The following is a 24192-nucleotide window of genomic DNA, read 5'->3' on the forward strand; positions in this document are numbered from 1 at the left end:
TTTTGTTCCAGTTATCGGAACAAAATAGCTTTTCTTCTGGTTTCCTCTCTCTTCTCCCCCCACCCTCATTATTTTCAAAACTTTATTTTATTTTCCACCCCTCTTCTTTTCCTCAAACCAGCAGATGGGAAAGATAGATTTGCATTTATCGAACACTTTTCAGACCTTCGGGACACCTCAAAACACTTCACACTCAAAGAAGTACTTTGATCACGTAGTCATTCTTGTTATTTAGATGAAACGCAGCAGCTAATGTGCACACAGCAAGATCCCACAAACAGTAAAGATAAATGACCAGTCAGTTTTTTTTTTGGCTGGTATTGGTTGAGGGTTCATTTTTGCCAGGACACCAGGGAAAAAGTCTCCCGCACTTCTTCCAACAGTGCCATGGGGATCATGTAAATGGTGAGAGTCACCATCAGCATTGTGAACCACTGCCTCTAATTTTCCCTCTACTTGTATTTTTCTTTCTCTCTCTTTTGATAACTGCAGTTTACCTTCTCTATTTATCCTGTATCTCTACAAGTGGGAGGAGCTTGCTTCATGCCAAAGACAGCAGATTGTGCCTTCATTTCCTAGCAACAACAACTTGCATTTATATACCACCTTTAACACAATAAAACATCCCCAAGCTGCTTCACAGGAGCAATTATCAAACAAAATATGACACCAAGGCACATGAGGTGATATTAGTACAGATGATCAAAAGCTTGATCAAAGAGGTAGGTTTTAAGGGGCAAAGAGAGGCGGAGAGGTTTAAGGAGGGAATTCCAGAGCTCAGGGCCTAGGCAGCTGAAGGCACAACAGCCAATGGTGCAGCGATTAAAATCGGGGATGCACAAAAGGCCAGAATTGGAGGAGCGCAGAGATCTCAGTGGGTTGTAGGGCTGGAGAAAGTTTCAGCCAGAGAGAGGGGCGAGGGGGTGGAAGGATTTGAAAACAAGGATACAAGTTTTATAATCAGCAGCAAGAGAACTTTATAGTAAGTACAAGGTACGATTCACTTCACATTCACTGACCAGTATGGGGGGTAAGAACTATTAATTGAATCCTAAGCGAGCTTTGTAAAGTGATAGGTAAATAGTCTTACAAACACAAAAGTGATGTCTTTTTTTTGCAGCATTACTAGTGATCATGTCAGTCCGATGCTATTTTGCTCTAGTTAGTTTGCTGGATAATGCTGACAAGCAAATTAATTGTTGTGTTCAGATGTGGCGTCAGGACTGCAGTAAATATCAAACTGTTCTCCAGACTGCCCATGAACAGCACGTCAGAGGTCTTTTTTTTTCAAGATTATTTTGGAAGTACAAGGGTCGGACCTCCCATTATTGTCTCCAGGGCCATGGACCATCTGCTGTTGAACAGATAGGTGCATGCTGCAGTTACCAGCAATGAACCAGGCACATTAATCAATGTCACACAGACAGTGATGTGACCCTCCTACTCAAGCTTCAGTTTGGGAAAGTCGACCTGACACAGAGAGGTAAAAGTGACAGTCATGTTGTTTCCAATGGCCTATTCCCTGAATGAATATGGCAGCTATTTTCTCTGGATACTCTGGAGCCTCCGAGGTGGCCAAGATGAAGCGTTAAGCTGAAACAGCAGCTTATCCCGGGTTTAGCGCAAGACGCCCTCTTGCTAAAGGGGTTGAAGCCAGCGCTAGGAACAGCTGCTTGGAGGACTGCTAAACAGCTGACTGCCACTAATGCTCATTAAGGAGGCTGCACAACATTTTGATGGAAAGCACTTAACCTAACTCTCTCTGCTAACGGTGACCAGCTATAGGTAGTGAACTAGTCATTCCAGAGGATTTCCAGCACTGCTTAAAAGGTATATCATCTTTTACTGTTCACATGCTGCTGGAGGTTTGAAGAGATCTTCTGAAACACATTGGGAGACTTTCTGGGACACCTTGTCAAGACTTCACCAGCACTCTTACCAACATTTATTCTAGAAAATCTCTGAGGACTTCACCTAAAAAGCTGTGTTACTCTGCCTTATTTGACACCATACAGGAGAAAGGGAGTGTTTGGTCATGGACACATTGTTAAAGGGTCCTCTTTACTCTGGACGAGGAATGGGTGGAGGATATGAGACCAGGCAGAGCTGCACTAGTTGCTACAAGAGAGAGGAACAGGAAGGCAAGGAAACATCTTTCCCCCACTGTGGGTAGAGGACATCCTCCTCCTCTGGACCTTCCTCACTGGGTCCTCCAATGTCACCTCCAAGAATCCGTGCACCCTCTCCCTCTGGCCCTGAGCGATCCTGCAATGTGCCACTGTGCGTCAGTCAGAGCTAAAGGCCTGCTACCTGACCCGAACCCGACGACATGTGTCAGGTTCGGGTCGGGTCGCACTTCCGGGTCCGGCATTCGGGCTCGGGTCGGACACGCTCTATCACAGGCAAGTGGCTCCACTGTTAATTTAATTTTTGGACTAGAGAGGTGGTTTTGTTACAGTTTTTTTTTTATAGCTTGTGCAGATTAGTAACAAAGTGAAAAACGAAACGTAGGTTAACTGATGGTCGGGTCAGGTCGGGCACGGGAAAAAAATGTAAGGACTCGGGCCAGGTCAGATGTGGTTCTGTCGGGCTCAGGTCGGGTTTTGTTTGCAGATCCGAGCAGGCCTTTAGTCAGAGCAGTGCAAACCTTCAGTGGAAGTGGGTGTGAGGAGCCCCATATACTACTCCACGAAAACTGCACCTAATCACACCTGAGTGCTAAACCTGCAGGTTTCTGGTTTCGCACCTCCAGACACGACCAAATTATGGTCATCAGTAAATTAGAACCAAAAGTGTGAGCTAAAACCAAACTTTCAAACAATCTTATCAGCACTTAATTGAGGAGACCAAACACAGATTGGGTGACCGCTTTGTGGAACACCTCCGCTCAGTCTGAAAGCACGACCCCGAGCTTCCAGTCACTTGCCATTTCAACTCACCACCCTACTCTCATGCCAACATTTCTGTCCTTAGCCTGTTGCAATGTGCCCAGTGAACATCAACACAAGCTCAAGGAACACCGCCTCATCTTTCAATTAGACACTCTACAGCCTTCCAGACTCAACATTGAAATCAACAATTTCAGAGCATATCTGGCTTTAGAAATTTTTGTTTTAACCATGTGCCTGCCTTAAACTTGGTTTTTCATGTTGTGCTTTTGGACAGAGCTGCTCATTATTCAGCCATTAACACTCTCTCTGGACTACTGCTTTGTCTTTCACCACGAGCATTCCCTTTGCCCCATGACATCTTTGTCATTAATCTCTCCTGCCCTCTGCCCTATCACACACCTCCCTTTTTGTTCTCTTCCCCCACCCACCTACCTCCCTCCTTTCACTTGCTTAAAATCTATTACATTTGTAACTTTTGCCAGTTCTAATGAAGGGTCATTGACCTGAAACATTAACTCTGCTTCTCTCTCCACAGATGCTACCAGACCTGCTGAGTATTTCCAGCACTTTGTTTTTATTAGCACTGCACCCATTTAGCACCTGTTTTTACCCATTCATCAAAAAACCCTGTTTTTATTGGCAGACAAATGCAATATTCAGAAATAATCACAAAACCAGAAGTTAACACCCCTGGGGAGAATTGTCATTCCGAGATGTCAAGAGCTGAAGTGTTTCCATTTCAAAAGTTCGACAGATGTTGCTTCACATTAACCCCATGCAGTAAAATCGTGCCAGGAAAACCAGGCACCGAGTTCTAATCTGGGGTTTTTAATGGCGTTATATGTGTAAAGTTGATTTATCTACTGCATCGTGAGGCACGTAAAACATACTTCTTGCAATGCTTCCAATGACAGGTTTATGGAACGTGTTCCACTCAAGTTAGCTTGTAGGCATCCGAGAATTGCTATAATAAAATGGTCTGAAATTAGTCTGTAGTATTCATACTATTCACTGCACAGTTGTTACAGCAATGACAGCAGACAAATCATGAATATCTGGACTCTAATATTTGGTAATGCTGAGGAGATATCCAAAGGTTTTTAATCCATTTTCGGATGAGACATTAAACCGAGGTCCCGTCTGCCCTTTCAGGTGGATGTAAAAGATCCCATGGGACTATTATCTCAAGTGTCCTGGCCAATATTTATCCCTCAATCAACATCACTAAAAATAGGTTATTTGGTCATTATCACATTGTTCTTTGTGGGAGCTTGCTGTGCACAAATTGGCTGCCACATTTGCTGCATTACAACAGTGACCACACTTCAAAAAGTACTTTGTTGGCTGGAAAGTGCTTTAGGACATCCTGAAATTGTGAAAGGCGCTATATTAGTACAAGTCTTTCTCTCGCATTGCAAAGAAAATCTTTTCAAATCTTTTAATAATCACGAGAAACAGCGAAGGAAACTGGGGCCAAGAATTTCATGCAAAGTTTCCAGTGTAATTACAGCGCAAGGGCAGAGTTGCACTGGCCGTTTGTTGCTGAGGAAATCCACACAACTAATTTACACTGAAAATTCACTGTGCGAATTCCCTCGCTCATTTGAGCTGCTGGCGAGACAGGTGCATCAAAACCATCCACCGCTCATTGATATCTTCCACCAACCCCCTCCACACCATCCCACACAAACACCAGCTTACATTTCCTGGATTTATGCAAATAATGCACTGACGCAGATTCACACCCAGAGATTTAGGCACAGCATTGCCCAAAGTCACCTGATTTTGGTGTGACTGAGATATCTGCAGCTTGATAGTGATTTTCCTCATTTGTTTTTTTTTACTATTGTCAAGGTCCGCACTATACTTAGCCAAACAGCTGGCCATCTTAGTGCACAGAAATATTGAGGACCCCACACACTTTGAAGAATGAGGCAGCTAGAGTGACCTTCCCTGTGGGCGTGTCCCCGTACAGCATAATTATGGTAGAGCAGCAGTGGAGACAAAATTGGTCCCCTTACAGCAAGGGTCCCAGCAGATTGGAAGTTAGCAATTGTAACACTGCTATTCAAGAAAGGAGGGAAAGAGAAGACAGTGAACTGCAGGCCATTTAGTCTGACACCTGTCATCCGGAAAGTGCTGGAATCTATTATTAAGGAAGTCTTAACAAAGCACTTCCAAAATCATTGTGTGATCAGACAAAATCAACTCAATTTCAGGAAAGGAAAATTGTATTTGACAGATTTATTTGAGTTTTTTTGAGCATGTAACTAGAAGGGTAGATAATGGGGAGTCAGTAGATGTAATATACCTGGATTTTCAAAAGGCATTTGATAAGGTGCGATACAAAAGGTTAATCGGCAAGATAAGGGCTCATGGAATTGGGGATAATAGGTTAGCATGGATAGAGGGTTAGTTAACAGACAGCAAGCAAAGAGTATGCATAAATGGGGCATTTTCAAGTTGCAACTAGTGGAGTGCCACAAAGATCAGTGCTGGGACCTCAGTTATTTACAACCTATATTAATGACTTAGATGAAGAGATCGAGAGTAATGAATCAAAGTTTGCTGATGATACAAAGGTAGGTGGAAAGGTAAGTTGTGAGGAGGACACAGAGAGGCTGCAAAGAGTTATAGACAGGTGAACTGAGTGGGCAACAAGGTGGCAGATGTTGAGTATAATGTGGGCAAGTGTGAAGTCATTCGCTCTGGTTGTGAGAAGAGAAAAGCAGAATATTTTTTTAAAAGGTGTGTAACTTGTAAATGTTGATATTCAGACTGACTTGGGTGTGCTCCACAAGGAACACAAGAAAGTTAGCATGCAGGTACAGCAAGCAATTAGGAAGGCTAACAGCAGGTTGGACTTTATTGCAAGGAAATTGGAGTAGATGAATAAATAAGTCTTGCTACAATTGTACAGAGCTTTGCTGAGACCATACCTGGAATACCATGCGCAGTTCTGGTCTCCATACTTAAGGAAGGATATACATGCATTGAAGGCAGGACAGCGAAGGTTGGTCCCTGGCATAAGAGGGTTGTACGATCATAAGAGGCTGAGAAAATTGAGCCTATATTCTCTGGAGTTTAGAACAATAGGTGATCTCATTGAAACATACAAGATGACGAAAGCTCACTGATCTGAAAGATTAATGCTGCTTTTCTCTCCACAAGATGCTGCCTGACCTGCTGAGTATTTCCAGCATTTTCTGTTTTTGTTTCAGATTTCCAGCATCAACAGTATTTTGCTTTTGTAAGATTCTGAAGGGGCTTGACAGGGTAGACACTGAGAAGTTGTTTCCGCTGGCTTGGGTATCTAAAACATGGGGGCACAGTCTCAGGATAAGGGGATGATCATTGAGGGCTGAGATGAGGAGAAATTTCTTCACTCAAAGGGTTATGAATCTTTGAAATTCTCTACCCCAGAGGGATGCTCCATAATTGAATACATTTAAGGCTGGGATAGATAGAGAGATTTTTGGTGCCTCAGGGAATCAAGGGCTATGGAAATTGGGCAGGAAAGTGGAGTTGAAGCCCAAGATCAGCCATGATCATATTGAATGGCGGAGCAGGCTCGATGGGCTATATGATTTACTCCTGCTCCTATTTCTTATGTTCTTAGAGGATTCGAGGAGATTTGACATAGGTGTTCAAAATCATGTAGGGTTTTGATAGAGTAAACAGGGAGAAACTGTTTCCACTGGAAGAAGGGTTGGTAACCAGAGGACACAGATTTAAGATAATTGCCGAAAGAACCAGAGAGGGAGATGAGGAATCATTTTTTAAACTCAGAGAGATATGACCTAGAATGCACTGCCTGAAAGGGCGGTGAAAGCAGATTCAACAGTAAATTTCAAAACGGAATTGGATAACTACTTGAAAAGGAAAAATTTGTCGGACTATGTGGAAAGAGCAGGGGGAGTGAAACTAATTGGATAATTGAATTCAAAGACCCAGCACAGGCACGATGGGACAAATGGCCTCCTTCTATGCTGGATGATTTTAAGTTCCGAGACCAAGGCCCCATCACAGAAACTAGCCGCACATTGCATTCCCTTCATTGGCGGCAATGAATTTGCGCTCGATTTACGCCACTAAAATTGCAAATGTGTTCCGCAGGAAATTTGGGCGCAAGTTCCAATCAGCAAGATCGGTGTCAAAACCAGCCTCAATTGCAGTGTCATTTCTGTACAAGCGTGTTCCAGGAAATTCCGTCCCCTTCACCCACTTGCCCATGTTGAACAGGCACACTGTGTAAGGTGAGCTGGTTATTGTGCTTTATATGACAGATTGTATACAGTGAGTCCCCATAATCGCCAACAGCAGCCAAGGACACTGCTACTACTGAACTGCATCATCGGAACAGAGAGAGGCCATTCAGCCCTTCCAGTCTGTTCCGCCCATTCAAGGAGATCATGGCTGGTCTGTATCTCAACTCCATCTACCTACCTTGGCTCCAAATCATAGAATTACATAGAATAAACAGCACAGAAACAGGCCATTCGACACAGACCGTCCAGGCTGTTGTTTATGCTCCATTTGAGCCTCCTCCCACCCCTCTTCATCTCACCCTTTCGATATATCCTTCTAATCTTTTCTCCCTCATGTGTTTATCTAGCTTCCCTGTAAAGTATCTATCCAATCACCTCAACCACTCCATGTGGTAGTGAGTTCCACATTCTTACCAGTCCCTGGGTAAAGAGGTTTCTCCTGAATTCCTTATTGGATTTATTAGTCACCATCTTATATTGATGGCCTCTAATTTTCTATTTTCTACAAATGGAAGAACTTTCTCTATGTCTATCAAAACCTTTCACAATTTTAAAGACCTCTATCAGGTCATCCCTCAGCCTTCCCTTTTCAACAGAAAAAAGATCCAGCCTGTTCATCCTTTCCTGATAGGTTATAATCTCGCAATACCTCACAGTTCTGGTAGCATCATTGTAAATCTTCTTGGTCCCCTCACCACAGCCTCTACATCCATTTTATAATGTAGTGACCATACTGTACACAGTGTAGTCTAACCAAGATTTGATACAAGTTACAAGTACCTTTGATACTCCTGGCTAACTAAAATCTTATCGATTCAGATTTAAAATTATTCATTGAGGGGGCAGCTACTGCATTTTGTGGCAGAGAGTTCTGCACTTCTACCACCCTTTGTGTGAAGACAGGTTTCCAAACTTCTGTCCTGAATGGCCTAGCTCTGATTTTAAGGTTATGCTCCCTCGTCCTAGACTCCCTCCACCAGCGGAAAATGTTTCTCTCTACCTTTCAATTCCTTTCGAAAACCTAGAAACTTCAATCAAATCACTCCTTAATCTTCTGTATTCTAGGAAATACAAGCCTGGTTTATGTAATCTATCCTCATAATTTAATGCTTGGAGCCCTGGCAACATTCTTGTGAATTTTCTTTCAATTGTTCATGGGATGTGAGCGTCACTGGCCAGGCCAGCATTTATTGCCCATTCCTAATTGCCCTTGAGAAGGTGGTGGTGAGCTGCCTTCTTGAACCGCTGCAGTACTTGGGGTGTAGATACACCCACGGTGCTGTTAGGGAGTTCCAGGGTTTTGACCCAGCGACAGTGAAGGAACAGTGATACATTTCCAAGTCAGTATAGTGTGTGACTTGGAGGGGAACTTGCAGATCACGGTGTTCCCATGCATCTGCTGCCCTTGTCCTTCTAGGTAGTAGCGGTCACGGGTTTGGAAGGTGCTGTCGAATGAGCCTTGGCAAGTTGCTGCAGCGCATCTTGGCTTTATGGAGCAGTATGTTGAGGAACTGACCAGAGAACAGGCCATTTTAGATCTAGTATTATGTAATGAGAAAGGCCTAATTAATAATCTTGTTGTAAAAGAACCTTTAGGGATGAGTGACCATAATATGATAGAATTTTACATTATGTTGGAAAGTGAGGTAGTTCAATCTGAAGCCAGGGTATTAAATTTGAACAAAGGAAATGATGAAGGTATGAGGGGCAAATTGCCTGAGGTGGATTGGGAAAATACATTAAAAGGTATGATGGTACATAGGCAATGGATAGTCTTTAAAGAAATATTACATAGTTTACAGCAACTATACATTCCTTCAAGGCACAAAAACCCCCAAAATAAAGGCAGTCAACCGTGGATAACAAAGGAAGTTGAGGATTGTATAAGATTAAAAGAAAAGGCCTATAAAGTTGCCAGAAATAGTAGTAAACCTGAGGATTGGGAGGATTTTATAATACAGCAAAGGAGGACAAAGAAACTGATAAAGAAAAGGAGAATAGAATATGAATGTAAGCTAGCAAAAAATATAAAAACGGACTATAAAAGCTTCTACAACATTTGGCTAAAACAAATGTGGGTCCATTACAAGCAAAGTCAGGAGAATTTATAATAGAGGAATTGGAATAGAAAAATGGTAGAGAAGCTAAATGATTACTTTGTGTCTGTCTTCACTGAGGAAGATGCAAGAAATCTCCCAGAATTAGAGATCCAAGGGATTAGGGGGAAGGAGGAATTGAAAGAAATTATCAGTAAGAAGGTTGTATTGGAGAAATTATTGGGGCTGAAAGTTGATAAGTCCCCAGGACCTGATATTCTACAACCCAGAGTGTTGAAAGAGGTAGCTATGGAGATAGTGGATGCATTGGTGATCATCTTCCAAGATTTTATAGATTCTGGAGCAGTTCCTGCAGATTGGAAGGTAGCAAATGTCACCCCACTATTTAAGAAGGGAGGGAGAGAGAAGACAGGGAATTACAGACCTGTTAGCCTTACCTCAGTCGTTGGGAAAATGCTAAAACTATTCTAAAGGATGTGATAAATGGACACTTGGATAATAATGATCAGATTGAGCATAGTCAACATGGATTTATGAATGGGAAATCATGTTTGACAAACCTGTTGGGAGTTTTTTTGAGGATGTTACTAACAGAATTGAAAAAGGGGAGTCAGTGGACATGGTATACTTAGATTTTCAGAAGGCTTTTGATAAAGTCCTCCAAAGGAGATTGGTTAGCAAAGTTAAAGCACATGGGATAGGAGGTAAAATACTGGCATGGATTAAGGATTGGTTAACAGGCAGAAAGCAGAGAGTAGGAATAAAGGGTCATTCTCGTGTTGGCAGGCTGTGACCAGTGGGGTACCGCAGGGATCAGTTCTTGGGTCCCAGCCGTTCACAATATATATCAATGATTTGGATGTGGGGACCAAATGTAGTATTTCCAAGTTTGCGGATGACACAAAACTAGGTGGGAATGTGTGTTGTGAGGAAGATGCAAAGCGGCTTCAAGGCGTTTTGGAAAGAATTAGTGAGTGGGCAAGAACATGGCAGATGGAATATAATGTGGAAAAATGTGAGGTTATCCACATTGGTAGGAGGAACAGATGTGCAGAGTATTTCTTAAATGGCAAAAGATTAGAAAATGTAGATGTACAAAGGGACCTGGGTATCCTTGTCAATAAGTCACTGAAAGCTAACATGCAGGTGCAGCAGCAATTAGGAAAGCTAATGGTATGTTAGTTTTTAATCGCAAGAGGATTTGAGTATAGGAGTAGTGAAGTCTTGCTTCAATTGTATAGAACCTTGGTTAGACTGCACCTGGAGTACTGTGTGCAGTTTTCATCCCCTTACCTTAGGAAGGATATTACTGCCATAGAGGGAGTGCAACGAAGATTCACCAGACTGGTCCCCGGGATGGCAGGACTGTCCTATGAAGACAGACTGGGGAAACTGGGCCTGTATTCTCTAGAGTTTCGAAGAAGGAGAGGTGATCTCATTGGTAGACAGGGTCGATGCAGCTGAGATGTTTCCCCTGGTTGGGGAGTCTAGAACCAGGGGACACAATTTCAAAATAAGGGGGAAGCCACTTAGGACAGAGATGAGGAGAAATTTCTTTACTCAAAGGGTTGTGAATCTTTAGAATTCTCTACCCCAGAGGGCTGTGGAAACTCAGTCATTGAGTAAGTTTAAAAGCAGAGATTGAAAGATTTCTAAGTACAAATGACCTAAGAGGATATGAGGATAGTGTGGGGGAGAAAGGTGCTGAGATGGATGATCAGCCATGATCATACTGAATGGCGGGGCAGGCTCAATGGGCTGAATGGCCTACACTTGCTCCTATGTTCCCATGTACACACTGCTGCCACTGTGTGCCAGTGGTGGAGGGAGTGAAGGTTGAATGTGGAGGATGGGGTACCAATCAAGCAGGCTACTTAGTCCTGGATGGTGTTGAGCTTCTTGAGTGTTATTGGAGTTGCACCCAACCAGGCAAGTGGAGAGTATTTCATCACACTTTTCACTTGTGCCGTGTAGATGGTGGACAGGCATTGGGGAGTCAGGAGGTGAGTTCCTGGGCTCCAAAGCCAACGTGATCATCAACAGCAGTCAGCAAGCATTGTTACTACTGGACTGCATCAGAATGAGACTTTGAAATGGAAAGAAAAAAAGACCAACCTCGCAATTTCGCAAAGCGTACCTATTTGAAAGCACTAAATAGCAGTCTCCCAAGAAACCTCAATTCAAAGAGATGTCGTCGAGCAGGCAAGGCCTCAGAAATTAGCAGCACCGCAGCACGTGGGGATACTTCTTTGAACAGCACTAACCTCTAAATCACCCAGCACGATGATTTAAACAGTCAAATGATGCATTTCTCAAAAACGTCAACTGGCTGAGTTGCTTGCTCCCATCTGACCCCATGTTGATTGGGTAAGGCGCTGCATCATGTTGTCACTTAGCAAACCTCAAAAAAAAAACACCGCAGGGAAAAATAATAAATAAATAACGAAAGCTTAAGATTAAATATTTTCTTTCCAGGATTCCAGACAATCTTGAAGCCGACATTTAGAGGATCCTAAAATACCCCTGTACAAAGCCAGCTACATTTCCTTAAGTGCAGCTGACTGGATGACTGAGGAATGAGAAGTCGTGATGGGTTCACTACTCTCGAATGTGGCAGGCGTAAGTTGCATAATGCTTATTTCATGCATGAAAGCAAAGTAGCAATGCACCAAATTTTGGTGCATGACTCTACAATAGGGCACCATTTAAATTTTTTTTTACATAAATGCCTACACTCACTACAGAATACACAGTAGAACAAGAAGAAGCAGGGAACTGTCAAATGCACTTTTGTAGAATTATACAGCACAGGAGGCCATTCGTCCCATCATGCATATGCCAGTTCTCTGCAAGAGCAGTCCAATTAATCCCATTTCCCAATGGTCTTTCCCCATAGCCCTGCAATTTTCTTTTGATTTTCAAGAATATATCCAACTCCCTTTTGAAAGTTACTACTGAATCTCCTTCCACCTCCCTTTTAGGCAGCACTTCCAGATCACAATAACTCACTGCAATAAAAAAAACTCCATCTCGCCTCTGGATTTTTTTGTCAATTTAATCCATATAACTCTCAAGGGGTGCATAAGGTAACAGAAAATGGTAATTGAATCTGTTGGGCAGCTGACACTGCCAGGTGGATGGAGGCAGTCTGCACCACATTCTCTGGACCACACAGGGGCTGACAACTTGTGGCAGGTCACCAGCTTATGAGTTGCTGAAGGGTCCCATAAAAATGTTTTCTTCTGTTTTATTTTCTGATGCTGATTTTCCTACTGTATATTTCCAGAAACTTTCCCCTCCCTCTCTCGACCCCTCCACTACCTCTGATTTGTCACACTGCTCCTCCTCCTCAGCATAAATTCCCTCCGTTGTATTCAAGCCCCTCCACAAACTCCCATTCACGAGCCACTGATTCTATCCCCTTCCCTGACCACTCTCTAAGGTGGGAACCAGGCTGTTGGCAACTGCTGCATTCCATTTGGCCCTGAGCTCAGGTTGTGACGCCATATTCTCTCCATCACAAAGACTACCTACTTTCACCTCCGTAACATAGGCCACTCAGCTCATCAGTTTCTGAAACCCTCATCGAAAGCTTCTGTTAACCAGACCCCGCTATTCCAATGTTCTCCTAGATGGCCTCCCATCTTCTACTCTTCATGCACTGCGGCTCATCCAAAAGTCTGTTATCTCGCATTAAGTCCATTCACCCATCTCCCCGTATTCACTGACCCACTTTGGCTTCCAGTTCAGCAGCACCTCAAATTTAAAATTCTCCCCCCTGTGTCCAAATTCCTCCATGGCCTTGCCATGCCCCATCAATGTAGCCTCCTCCAGCCCTACAACCCTCCAAGATATCTGGACTCCTCTAATTCTGGCCCCTTGCTTTCCGCTCTTCATTGCTCCACCATTGCCAGTTGTGCTTTCAGCTGCCTTAGCCCTAAGCTTGAGAATTCCCTCCCTAAGCTCGGGAATTCTCTCCCTAAACCTCTCTCTCTCCTCCTTTAAGACACTTAAAACCCACCTCTTTGACCAAGCCTTTGGTTACCTGTCCTAATATTTCTTTATATGGCTAGGTGTCAAATTTCTGTCTGATAATGCTCCTGTGAAGAGCTTCAGGCGTTTAACTATGTTCAAGGTGCTACATAAATGCAAATGGTTGTAAAATACTACAAAGCGTGCCCATCTGCTTATCAAAAATGGAACACTGGAACAGGAGAAGGCCATTTAGCCGTGAGCCTGTTCCGCCAGTCACTAAGATCATGGCTGATCTGTGAACTAACTCCATATCCCCGCCTTCGCCCCAAATCCCTTGACACCTTTGGCAAGTTAATCCAACAACCAATACAATTACATAGGTTCTATGATGTGTGATACTAATTTTATTTTCAGGTCTAATAATAGAGAAATAAGCAGCAACTCTGCTTTCATCATCAGTTTGTGGCAGCACAGAATGCCTCGACTGGCAATAATGTGGTATTTATGATCACAAAAGAAAACACTCATCAACCACATACACACCACAGAAACCAAAAGCATCCATGGTTCAGATATAAAACGAGTGTCAACATTACAGGAGGGCTACCACAGGCAAGACTAGAATAGGAATCAGATGCCTCTAGAAACACAGCTGCCTCATGTGTTCAAATAATAAAGAACAAACTTGCACTTATATAGCGCCTTTCACAACCTCAGGACTCCCAAAGTGCTTTACAGCCAAGTAAACACAGCAGCCAATTTGCACACAGCAAGCTCCCACAAACAGCAACATGATAATAATCAGATAATCTGTTTTAGTGATGTTGGTTGAGGGATAAATGTAGGCCCAGGACACAGGGGAGAAAACTCCCCTGCTCTTCTTCGAAATACTCTCAAGTTTTGAAGAGTTCATTTTGCGAGGGGCTTCCAGGAACAACAATAACCTACAACAACCTGCATTTATATAGCAAAACATTTTTAATGTAGCAAAATGTCCCAATGCATTGTACAGGAACTCAAATCAGACAAAATCTGACACCGAGCCACATAAGGAGATGATGGGGTGGGTGACCAAAAGTTTGGTCAAAGGTTTTAAGGAGGAGAGAGTTTCACAAATAATCCCGACAGTGGGAGTGCCCACGTACCTCTCCATCATCCCTGCTGTATGACGTATAACAGAAGCAAATTAAAAATGTTCACTGTGCATAATTTGGTGTCACGTTGCTGAATTGAACAAAAACTGTGGGTGTTAAGCACAAAGGTGTTGTGAGCTTCAGTAATATATTTAAATTTTATGCTACTTAATTCCACAGTTCTTGTGCCAGTTAGTGAGAAGCTCATTCTGTGTCACAGCACAAGATTTCACAAGCCAGCTGGCAAAAATGGAAAGGCAGTTATGAACAAATCCGTCATAGAATCAAACCAGCAACTTATTTTTCCTTTCCTTCCACATGGAGTCTCGAAAATTCTCATCCTTGTTTTCGTCTCCTTCCATGCCCTCGCTTCTCCCTATCTCTGTGATCACGTCCAGCTCCACAGCCCTGAGATCTCTGCACTCATCTTACTCTGGCCTCGAGCATTCCTGATTTTAATCACTTCACCATTGGTGGCCGTGCCTTCAGCTGCCTAGGCCCGAAGCTCTGGAATTCCCCGCCCAAAACCTCTCTGCCTCTCTACCTCCTTTAAGACGCTCCTTAAAACCTACCTCTTTTGGTCACCTGTCCTAATATCTCCTTATGTGGCTCAGTGTCAAATTTTGTTTGATAATCGCACATGTGAAGCACCTTGGGACATTTCACTACATTAAAGACCCTATATAAATACCTGCTGTTATTCAGCATGCCTACTCCGGTTGGAATATGGGCTTGTGGGCACCAGTGACTGTTAATTTTTAAACAAGTGGACATCAGTTCGTGCTGAGAGTTTGGGGGTGGCGGAGGAATTGAAATCATTCGAGGGGAGACAGGCCCTCATCACCAAACCATCGCATACACGCTTTGATCAGCAGGAGTTGATGGACAGTAAGTCAGAAATGGGAATCCTGAGGTAATATGGCGGTTATATATATAACAACTTGCACTTATATAGTGCCTTTCATGAAGTAAAAAGTCCCAAGGCACTATATAAATGCAAGTTGTTGTTGCCGTTGTTACAGGGGAAACCTCCATATTAACATCAGGGAAGGTTCAATCGGCTGGGGCATTCTTCGCAAGCAAAGAGAAGGCTGAAAGGTGACCTGATCGAGGTCTTTAAAATTATGAAAGGGGTGATAGGTTGGATGTAGAAATGTTTTTACTTGCGGGTGAAACCAGAAATGGGGTTCATAAATGTAAGACAGTCACTAATAAATCCAACAGAGAATTTAGGAGAAACTCTTTACCGAGAGAGTGGTGAGAATGTGGAACTCACTACCACAGAGAGTGGTTGAGGTGGATAGTATAGATGCATTTAAGGGAAAGCTAATAAACACTTGAGGGAGAAAGGAATAGAAAGATATGCTGATAGGGTGAGATGAAGAGGTATGGAAGGAGGCTTATGTGGAGCATAAACACCAACATAGACCAGTTGGGCCAAATGGCCTGTTTCTGTGCTGTACAGTTGATACCATACTTTTCCCTGCTGAGCACATTAACTGGCTTGAGATGATTGAGCTAAACAAAGGCCAGGAATGCAGTCCAACAATGTATTGTACTACACTAGGGGGGGAATTTTATGCTCTCCCCCGTGGCAACTTTGGAGGTGGGGAGAGCATATAATCTGGCAGGATGGTGGACAGGGGGAACATGGAAGCTGAATGTAACACTGCTGACCCCAGAGAACATTGAGAAACTCAAAAGGGATTACAAAGGTTGGAGAACCGTGAAACCCCTCTTTGAGTCTCCAATGCACTGGTGGGAAGTGATCAAGGCAAATATCAAGAGGTTCTTTACCCGCAAAGGTGTTCAAAGGACGAGAGAGAGACACAGAGGGAAATATTCTGACGCCAGAAAAGAATGCAAAATCTGCTCTGGCTGCAGTCGATGGGGGTCGAGGTCAAGGAGGATCTCCAAGAGGTGAAGAGCAAGCAGGCCTTGCTCTTTGCCACGGAAGCCTCCAAGGTCATCTTCCGGTCCAGAGTCCGCTCCATTGAGCAGGGTGAGACGTGCTCACATTTCTTCCTCCAAAAGGTACCCAGAGAGGGCTCTGTGATCAGCAGCCTGAAGGGAGATCACGGCTCATAGAGTCAGAGTTTTACAGCACAGAAACAGGCCCTTCGGCCCAACACACCTGTGCCGACCATCAAGCACCGAACTATTCTAATCCCGTTTTCCCACACTTGGCCCGTAGCCTTGTGTGCTATGGCGTTTCAAATGCTCATCTAAATACTTCTTAAATGTTGTGAGGGTTCCTGCCTCTACCGCCCCTTCGGACAGTGTGTTCCAGATTCCAACCACCCTCTGGGTGAAAATTTTTTTTCTCAACTCTCCTCTAAACCTCCTGCCCCTTACCTTAAATCTATGCCCCCTGGTTACTGACCCCTCTGCTAAGGGAAAAAGTTTCTTCCTAGCTATCCTATCAATGCCCCTCATAATTTTGTATGCCTCAATCAGGTCCCCCTTCAGCCTTCTCCTCTCCAAGGAAAACAACCCCAGCCTATCCAGTCTCGCTTCATAGCAGAAATGCTCAAGCCCAGGCAGCATCCTGGTGAATCTCTCCAGTGCAATCACATCCTTCCTATAGTGTGGTGACCAGAACTGGACACAGTACTCCAAGCTGTGGCCTAACTACCGTTTTATACAGCTCCATCATAACCTCCCTGCTCTTATATTCTATGTCTCGGCTAATAAAGGCATGTATCCCATGCCTTCCTAACCCCTTATCTACCTGTGCTGCTGCCTTCAGTGATCTATGGACAAATACACCAAGGTCCCTCTGACCTTCTGTACTCCCTAGGATCCTGACATCCATTGTATATTCCCTTGCCTTGTTAGTCCTCCCAAAGTGCATCACCTCACACCTCAGGATTAAATTCCATTTGCCACTGCTCCGCCCATCTTACCAGCCCAACTATATCGTCCTGTAATCCAAGACTTTCCTCCTCACTATTTACGACACCACCAATTTTCGTGTCATCTGCGAACTTACTGATCATACCTCCGATATTCACATCTAAATCATTAATGTACACAACAAACAGCAAGGGTCCCAGAACCGATCCCTGCGGTACACCACTGGTCACAGGCCTCCATTCGCAAAAACAACCCTGAACCATCACCCTCTGCCTCCTTCCACTAAGCCAATTTTGGATCCAATTTGTCAAATTGCCCTGGATTCCATGGACTCTTATCTTCTTAACCAATCTCCCATGCAGGACATTATCAAGCCTTACTGAAGTCCATGTAGACTACATCAACTGCTTTACCCTCATCTACACATCTAGTCCTCGAAAAATTCAATCAAATTTGTTAGGCACGATCTCCCCCTGACAAACCCATGCTGACTATACCTGATTAATCCCTGCCTCAGAATTTTTTCCAATAATTTCCCTACCACTGATGTTAGACTCATAGGCTCGGTAACGTCATTGCAGTCTGACATACTAAGGATTAGCAAATCCTTTTATGCCAAGCTGTATGACGTGAAGCCCATGAACAGCACGGCCTCCCAGTCCTTCCTGTCCTCTATCACGGAGGTCTTAGATGACTGTACGCGGCAGAGTCTGGACAAACCACTAACTCAGGATGAGCTAACAAAGGCCATCAGGTCCTTCGAGATGCGTAAAACTCCCGGAAGCGATGGCTTACTGGTTGAGTTGTACTCGGCTCTGTGGGACTGGGTCGGCCCAGACCTGCTGGAAGTGTACGGGACTATGCTTCTGGCCGGCAGCATGTTAGAAACCATGAGGAAAGGCATCATACCATCATCTACCAGTGGAAGGTGGAGAGGGCGGAAATCAGAAATTAGCGGCCCATCTCACTGCTTAATGTTGACTACAAGATTCTGTCCAAAGTCATCACCAGTCAGGTCAAGTCTGCTCTGGAATTGGTGATTCACCCCGATCAGACTTGTACTGTACCCGGCAGGAAGACCTCTGATAGTCTCGCGCTACTCAGGGATACGATCGCCTATGTACGGGACAGGAGGGTGGACACCTGCCTCAACAGCTTGGACCAGGAGAAGGCTTTTGACAGGATATCACACACCTACATGATGGACGTGCTTTCCAAAATGGGGTTTGGGGAGGGAATCTGCAATTAAATCCAACTGCTCTACACAAACATCAGTAGCGCAGTCTCAATCAATGGGTGGAAATCAGAAAGTTTCCTGATCAAATCTGGAGTCAGACAGGGCTGTCCTCTCTCCCCGGTCTTGTTTGTTTGCTGTATCGAACCTTTTGCTGAGTCCATTAGGAAGGATGCAGGTATAAGAGGGGTGACAATCCCAGGCAGTGGAGGCACTCAGGTTAAAACCTCCCTGTACATGGATGACGTCGCCATCTTCTGCTCGGATCCGCTGTCCGTTCGCAGACTGATGAGCATCTGCGACCAGTTCAAACTGGCCTCGTGAGCCAAAGTAAACCACGGCAAGAGCAAGGCCATGTTCTTTGGGAACTGGGCTGACCGATCCTTTGTCCCCTTCACTGTCAGGTCAGACTACCTGAAGGTGCTGGGGATATGGTTCGGAAAGGCCGGGGCATGCGCCAAAACCTGGAAGGAGCAAGTAGCCAGGGAACACCATAAACTGAGCACGTGGGAGCAGCGTTCTCTCTCCATTGTGGCTAAGAACCTGGTCATCAGGTGCGAAGCGCTCATGTTGTGGCGCAGGTCTGGCCCATACCCCACTCCTGCACCGTGGCGGCCAGCCGAGCCATTTCCTGCTTTATCTGGAGATGCAAAATGAACCGGGTCCAGAGGGACACGATGTTCAAACCTCTGGATAAGGGCGGGGAAAACGTACCCAACGTCGCCCTGATCCTGATGACCATCTTTGTGTGCGGCTGCATCAAGCTGTATGTAGACCTCCAGTACGCAAACACCAAGTGTCACTACCTGCTGAGGTTCTATCTGTCCCCAGTGTTGCGAAGGATGGGTCTGGCCACATTGCCGCGGAACACTCCATCCAGTTGGACCGTGCCGTACCACCTATCCTTCATGGAAATGTTTGTGCAGAAAAATACCTTTGACCACCAATCCATCAGTATGCACGGAATGTCCTCAAGGCCCACGAGAAAAGGAGGATCCTGTCGGATGGTTCCCCGAGCAGACTGTCAAAGTCATTTGGCAGAATGCCTCAGCACTAGAACTTTCAAACAAGCACCAAGACATAGCTTGGCTGGTGATGAGAAGGGCCCTCCCTGTCAGATCCTTCCTGCATGCCCAGAATCTCACCGCCACTGCATGCTGCCCTTCAGGTGGCTGTGGTGGGGAAGAGACTGTTGCCCACCTCCTTCTGGAATGTGCCTTTGCAAAGCAGGTGTGGAAAGAAATGCAGTGGTTTTTGTCGAGGTCATCCCGAGCAGCTCTCTTAACACAGGACTCTGCTCTACAAGCTGTTCCCAGGGACACACACCGGGATAAACATCAACCGCTGCTGGAGGACCATCAACTCCGTGAAAGATGCTCTTTGGTCTGCCCGAAACTAGCTGGTCTTCCAATGCAAAGAATTGTCCACGACCGAATGTTGCAGACTGGCACATTCCAAAGTCCAGGACTACGTGCTGAGGGACGCACTAAAGCTTGGGGCAGCCGCTGCAAAGGCTCAATGGGGAAGGACCACTGTGTAAGGTCCCCCCACCAAAGTGAACTGAGGGGCTGGACCCTGTGTAAAACCCCTCGGGCTGGATACACCAAAATATGGTTTTGCTGTGTAATGCAAATGTACATTGCATGTAAAATGGAATGGAAGGGTTGTGAGGAAACTCACATTCTGTATTGAAGAAAACTGATTTCTTTTGCACTTTCTGGAAGGTCACCTTGGTGCTGTTTTGAACTGTTTTGTAATGTTTTTTTTTTAAAACAGATTTTTATGAATAAAGTATATTTTTGGGAACAAGAAAGGGATGGTGGAGGCTGGGGACTCCACCACCTTCCCGCCTCCACCCAAATTAAGTCTATGGCGAGAAGGCCTGCGGACACCCTTCCCAACCCGCCGCCAATTGAGGCCTTTAAGTGAGCAATTAATGCCCAATTCAGGGCCTTAGCCCAGCCGCGGGCGGGCCTGTCACTGCACAGGGAGCATGCCAACTAAACCAGTGCAGGTTTTGTTCACCAGCTCCAGAGGGAGGTCCCTCATTAAATGGCACTTAGTTAAAATTTACTTAGTGCCTAATCGAGGGACCCGGCATCAGGAAGGGGGTGGGAGGGGCCATCGAGAGCCACCCCTGCCCTTGCTGCCGATCCCCCTGCACACCCCACCACGCGAAACCCCTCTCACCCTGACATACCTGTGGCTTGGGTCCAAGGCCATGAGTGGGTCCATTACCTGCAGTGGTCACTGCCTCCACGGTGGTGCTACTCAGTAAAAGAGCTGCTGGCCTCTGATTAGCCGGCAGCTCTCAGCAGGGTGGGGGGTGGGGGAGGGTGGGGTCTTCCGCTGTCCATTTATATGCTTAACTGGCACATAATCTGGCAGGCCTTCCCTAGAGGAGGCGACACAGGCTCTAGCCAGCACTTGAGCCAGTGGCCAAGACCCCTGTCGTCCAGATAGATTCCCGGCCTTCGTCTATTAGATGACAGTTAGCTGATGCCCTGTCTGCCCACTCAGATGGGTGTAAAATAATCGAAGGTCACTATTTTGAAGAAAAGCAGGGGAGTTCTCCTCACTCTTCTGGGTCAATTATTTGTCCCATAACCTGCCTCGCTAAAACAGATTGGGCTGAACTTTCCCAGTCCAATCGTGATGGACTGGGAGGTGAGAGAGCTGGTATTTTGGCAGGGGGAGGGATCGGGAAGGGAGCCGCACATCTTCCTGCCACCATGGCCTATTACCAGTGGCAGGAACCTCAGCGGCTTCTCCGCCCACTGGGTGGCCAATTGAGCCACTTACGGCCCAATCAAGGGCCACTTCCCACCCCCACCGGCATTTTGCCCACGACAGGAATTTTATTTTAAATGCTGTTACAGTTTGCAAGTACTACATGTGTAGATAAAAATTATAAATGATCTGAGCTTTGGTTTCACTTTGCAATGTCACTTGAGCCCCTCGATCAAATAACCATCCTGTAATTATTCGAAGGTATGAATTTTGATCTATGTAAACACAGACGTGGACAGAGACACAGAGACACAGAAACACACCATATACACAGACAGAGACAAGAGGCACAGAGAGACAAGAGGCACAGACACACGCACAGACACACGCACAGACACACAAGTTAAGAACGTGTTAATTACAACAGAGCAAAGGGCACTATCACATTCATTGAATGAAGCATCTGCTTCGTCCACTGGGAAGGATCATCATTTTTTAATTCTGCAGATCAGCAGTATTGTCTCTCGAGGAAAGTGATCACAGTCACCGTGTACACAAGGATCAACACTACAGCAACCCGCAGGATTAGTCTAAATAAACATTCTTTGGGTGAGTATTTTCCCTTAAATACACAATAACAAGAACATATTAGTCTGCAGTTTGGTTTTACTCCGGAGATGAAGTATTTATGCAAAGTACTGGGGACAAATCCTCAGTAGCTGCGTAAATATTTTTAGTCTGTGCACTGAGATGGAGATTCATCACTTGTAACAGTTTAATTGTGGAAAGAAGCTCAGAGCAGCATGGCTACATGACAGCGAGGTTCAACAACAGCTCCAGAACAAGAAAACCAAGCACAAAGCAGAGAGAGTGGAGTGGGGGTTTGGGGGGGGGGGGGGGGGGGTTGGTGGCGGGGATGACAGCGGGTGTGGGGGGTGTGGAATGACAGCAGGGGGGGGCAAAATGAGAACAGGGGTCGCTTACATTTCACAATTGCACAGAATTGGTACAAAATGTGCCCTTTTAGACATATATCCTTAATGCTGACCTTTCCAAAATCACACAAGTTCTGAGAGGTCATCCCAAGACTGACTGTCTTAGATCAAAATTAATTTTCAACACTGAGCATGCATCTGTCAACGTGATGCTGGTCTATTCCACCCAGAAAAGGGACAGAACAAAATTCCATAAGGCAACTCTGAGAAAACAGGTTGAAAAATAAATCAAACCTAATTTTGACCACAACGCACAATTATACACTCAGCTAAAACAAGCCCCTGCAGTTTGCTTTCTCAAATATATTTCTACAACTACAGCATGTGATACATATCGCACAAAAACAGAAGTTGTAATTAAAGACAGGCGCTTTCGAAAGAACGCCTGGCTTCCTGACCTGAACCCGACGACATGTGTCGGGTTCGGCTTCGGGTCGGGTCTAGATTTGGTGTCCAGTATTCAGGTTCAGGTCGGGTCGGCTGTGGTCAGGTTTTGTTTAGTATTGTTTTCTTTTTAATCTACGTTTTAACGCGATCTTTTTTCAGTACTAATAACATGTTTGATACTTTCGGGTCGGGCTGTGCATGAAAAAAAATTGAAGGACTCGGGCCCAGGTCGGGATCGTGTTGCCTGTGGTCGGGTCGGGCCTGGGTCGGGTTTTAATTTTATACTTGAGCCAGGCTTTACTTCGAAATAGAGCAAATTTCAATTAAGATTTAGTCAATAAGTCTGGAATCCAACAAGTGTTTTTTTTTTTAACCACACGGATTTTGTGGACATTTTCAATGCTATTTAATTATTATTTCAGGTATCAGCAGTGACTCATTCGTTGTCAGCTGCGGTTCAGTGGGTAGCACTCTCACCTCAGAGTCAGAGGTCGTGAGTTCATGTCCCACTCCAGAGACTTGAGCACAAAATCTAGGCCGACACTCTCAGTACTGAGGGAGTGCTGCACTGTTGTCGGTGCTGTCTTTCGGATGAGATGTTAAAGCGAGACGCCATCTGCCCTCTCAGATGGATGTAAATGATCCCATGGCACTAATTCGGAGAACAGTAGGGGAGTTCTCCCCAGTGTTCTGGCCGATATTTATCCCTCAATCAAAAATCACTAAAAAAAAACAGATGATCTGGTCATTATTGCATTGCTGTTTGTGGGATCTTGCTGTGTGTAAATTGTTGTGCAAGAGCTTTGTGACATCCTAAGATCATGAAAGGCACTAAGTAAATGCATGACATTTTTTCCTTCATAAACCTACAACCATATTTAACATCCGGTCATCCTTCCTTAGTCACACTCTGCATTCACTTGGGATGGAAGAAAATGGAGACCACGCGAACCAGAAAACAGACAACATGGATTTATTTTTTTAAATCTACATATCGCTGCACGTCTTGCATTCCCCTCCCTCGGGCTACAGGTTTATGGTTGAGTTGTGCAGTGCGTGCACAGGGAGTACACATTCTGTATGTCAACATGTTACATGCCAGCTGTGCTCTAGTTATCAAATACTACCATGGCAACAACTTACATTTATATAGCACCTTTAATGCAGCAAAACGTCCCAAGATGTTTCACAGGAACGTTATCAAACAATGTTTGACACCAAGCTGTCTAAGGAGATATTAGGATAGGTGACCAAATGCTTGGTCAAGTAGGTAAGTGTTGTGGGAGATTTCACCTCTCCTCACTTAGCCATAAACAGACGAGATGGAAGATTTCTTTCGGCGGTTTATTCAAGCATATGCAGGGGAGCCATAACTCAATCAGGGATCGAGGATAGACTCTCCGAACGTCTACAGACATTGGCAAATTATACATTATGGCTGACCGTCCCCCTCAATTAGCATATAAAGGCATTACTTCATCAAGATTCAATCATTATCTTCACGTTACATTGATTACGGTGCATCTTTAAGCTTAAAGGGGGGGGGGGGACAGAGAGGTAGAGAGACAGAGAAGTTTAGGGCAGGAATTCCTGAGCTTAGGGTCAAGGCAGGTGAAGGCATGGCCACCAATGGCAGAGTGCTGAAAATCGGGGATGCTCAAGAGGC

The 24192-nt window shown here is 44.9% G+C and overlaps 1 protein-coding gene across 5 annotated transcripts in view; it reads right to left on the minus strand.

Moving 5' to 3' along the window:
• Positions 1-24192, minus strand: part of LOC137369403 (amyloid-beta A4 precursor protein-binding family A member 1-like) — a 208684-nt gene that overhangs the window by 145172 nt on the left and 39320 nt on the right. For 2 of the 5 annotated variants that reach the window (XM_068030575.1, XM_068030576.1), the window contains exon 2: positions 11481-11617. The exons of the other annotated variants lie outside the window; for them this stretch is intronic. The gene's annotated coding sequence lies outside the window, so the exon portion shown is untranslated. The remainder of the gene's footprint in view (positions 1-11480; positions 11618-24192) is intronic. 5 annotated transcript variants of the gene reach the window in all.

The sequence above is a fragment of the Heterodontus francisci genome, chromosome 4, assembly GCF_036365525.1.
Source record: "Heterodontus francisci isolate sHetFra1 chromosome 4, sHetFra1.hap1, whole genome shotgun sequence".
Lineage (NCBI taxonomy): Eukaryota > Metazoa > Chordata > Chondrichthyes > Heterodontiformes > Heterodontidae > Heterodontus > Heterodontus francisci.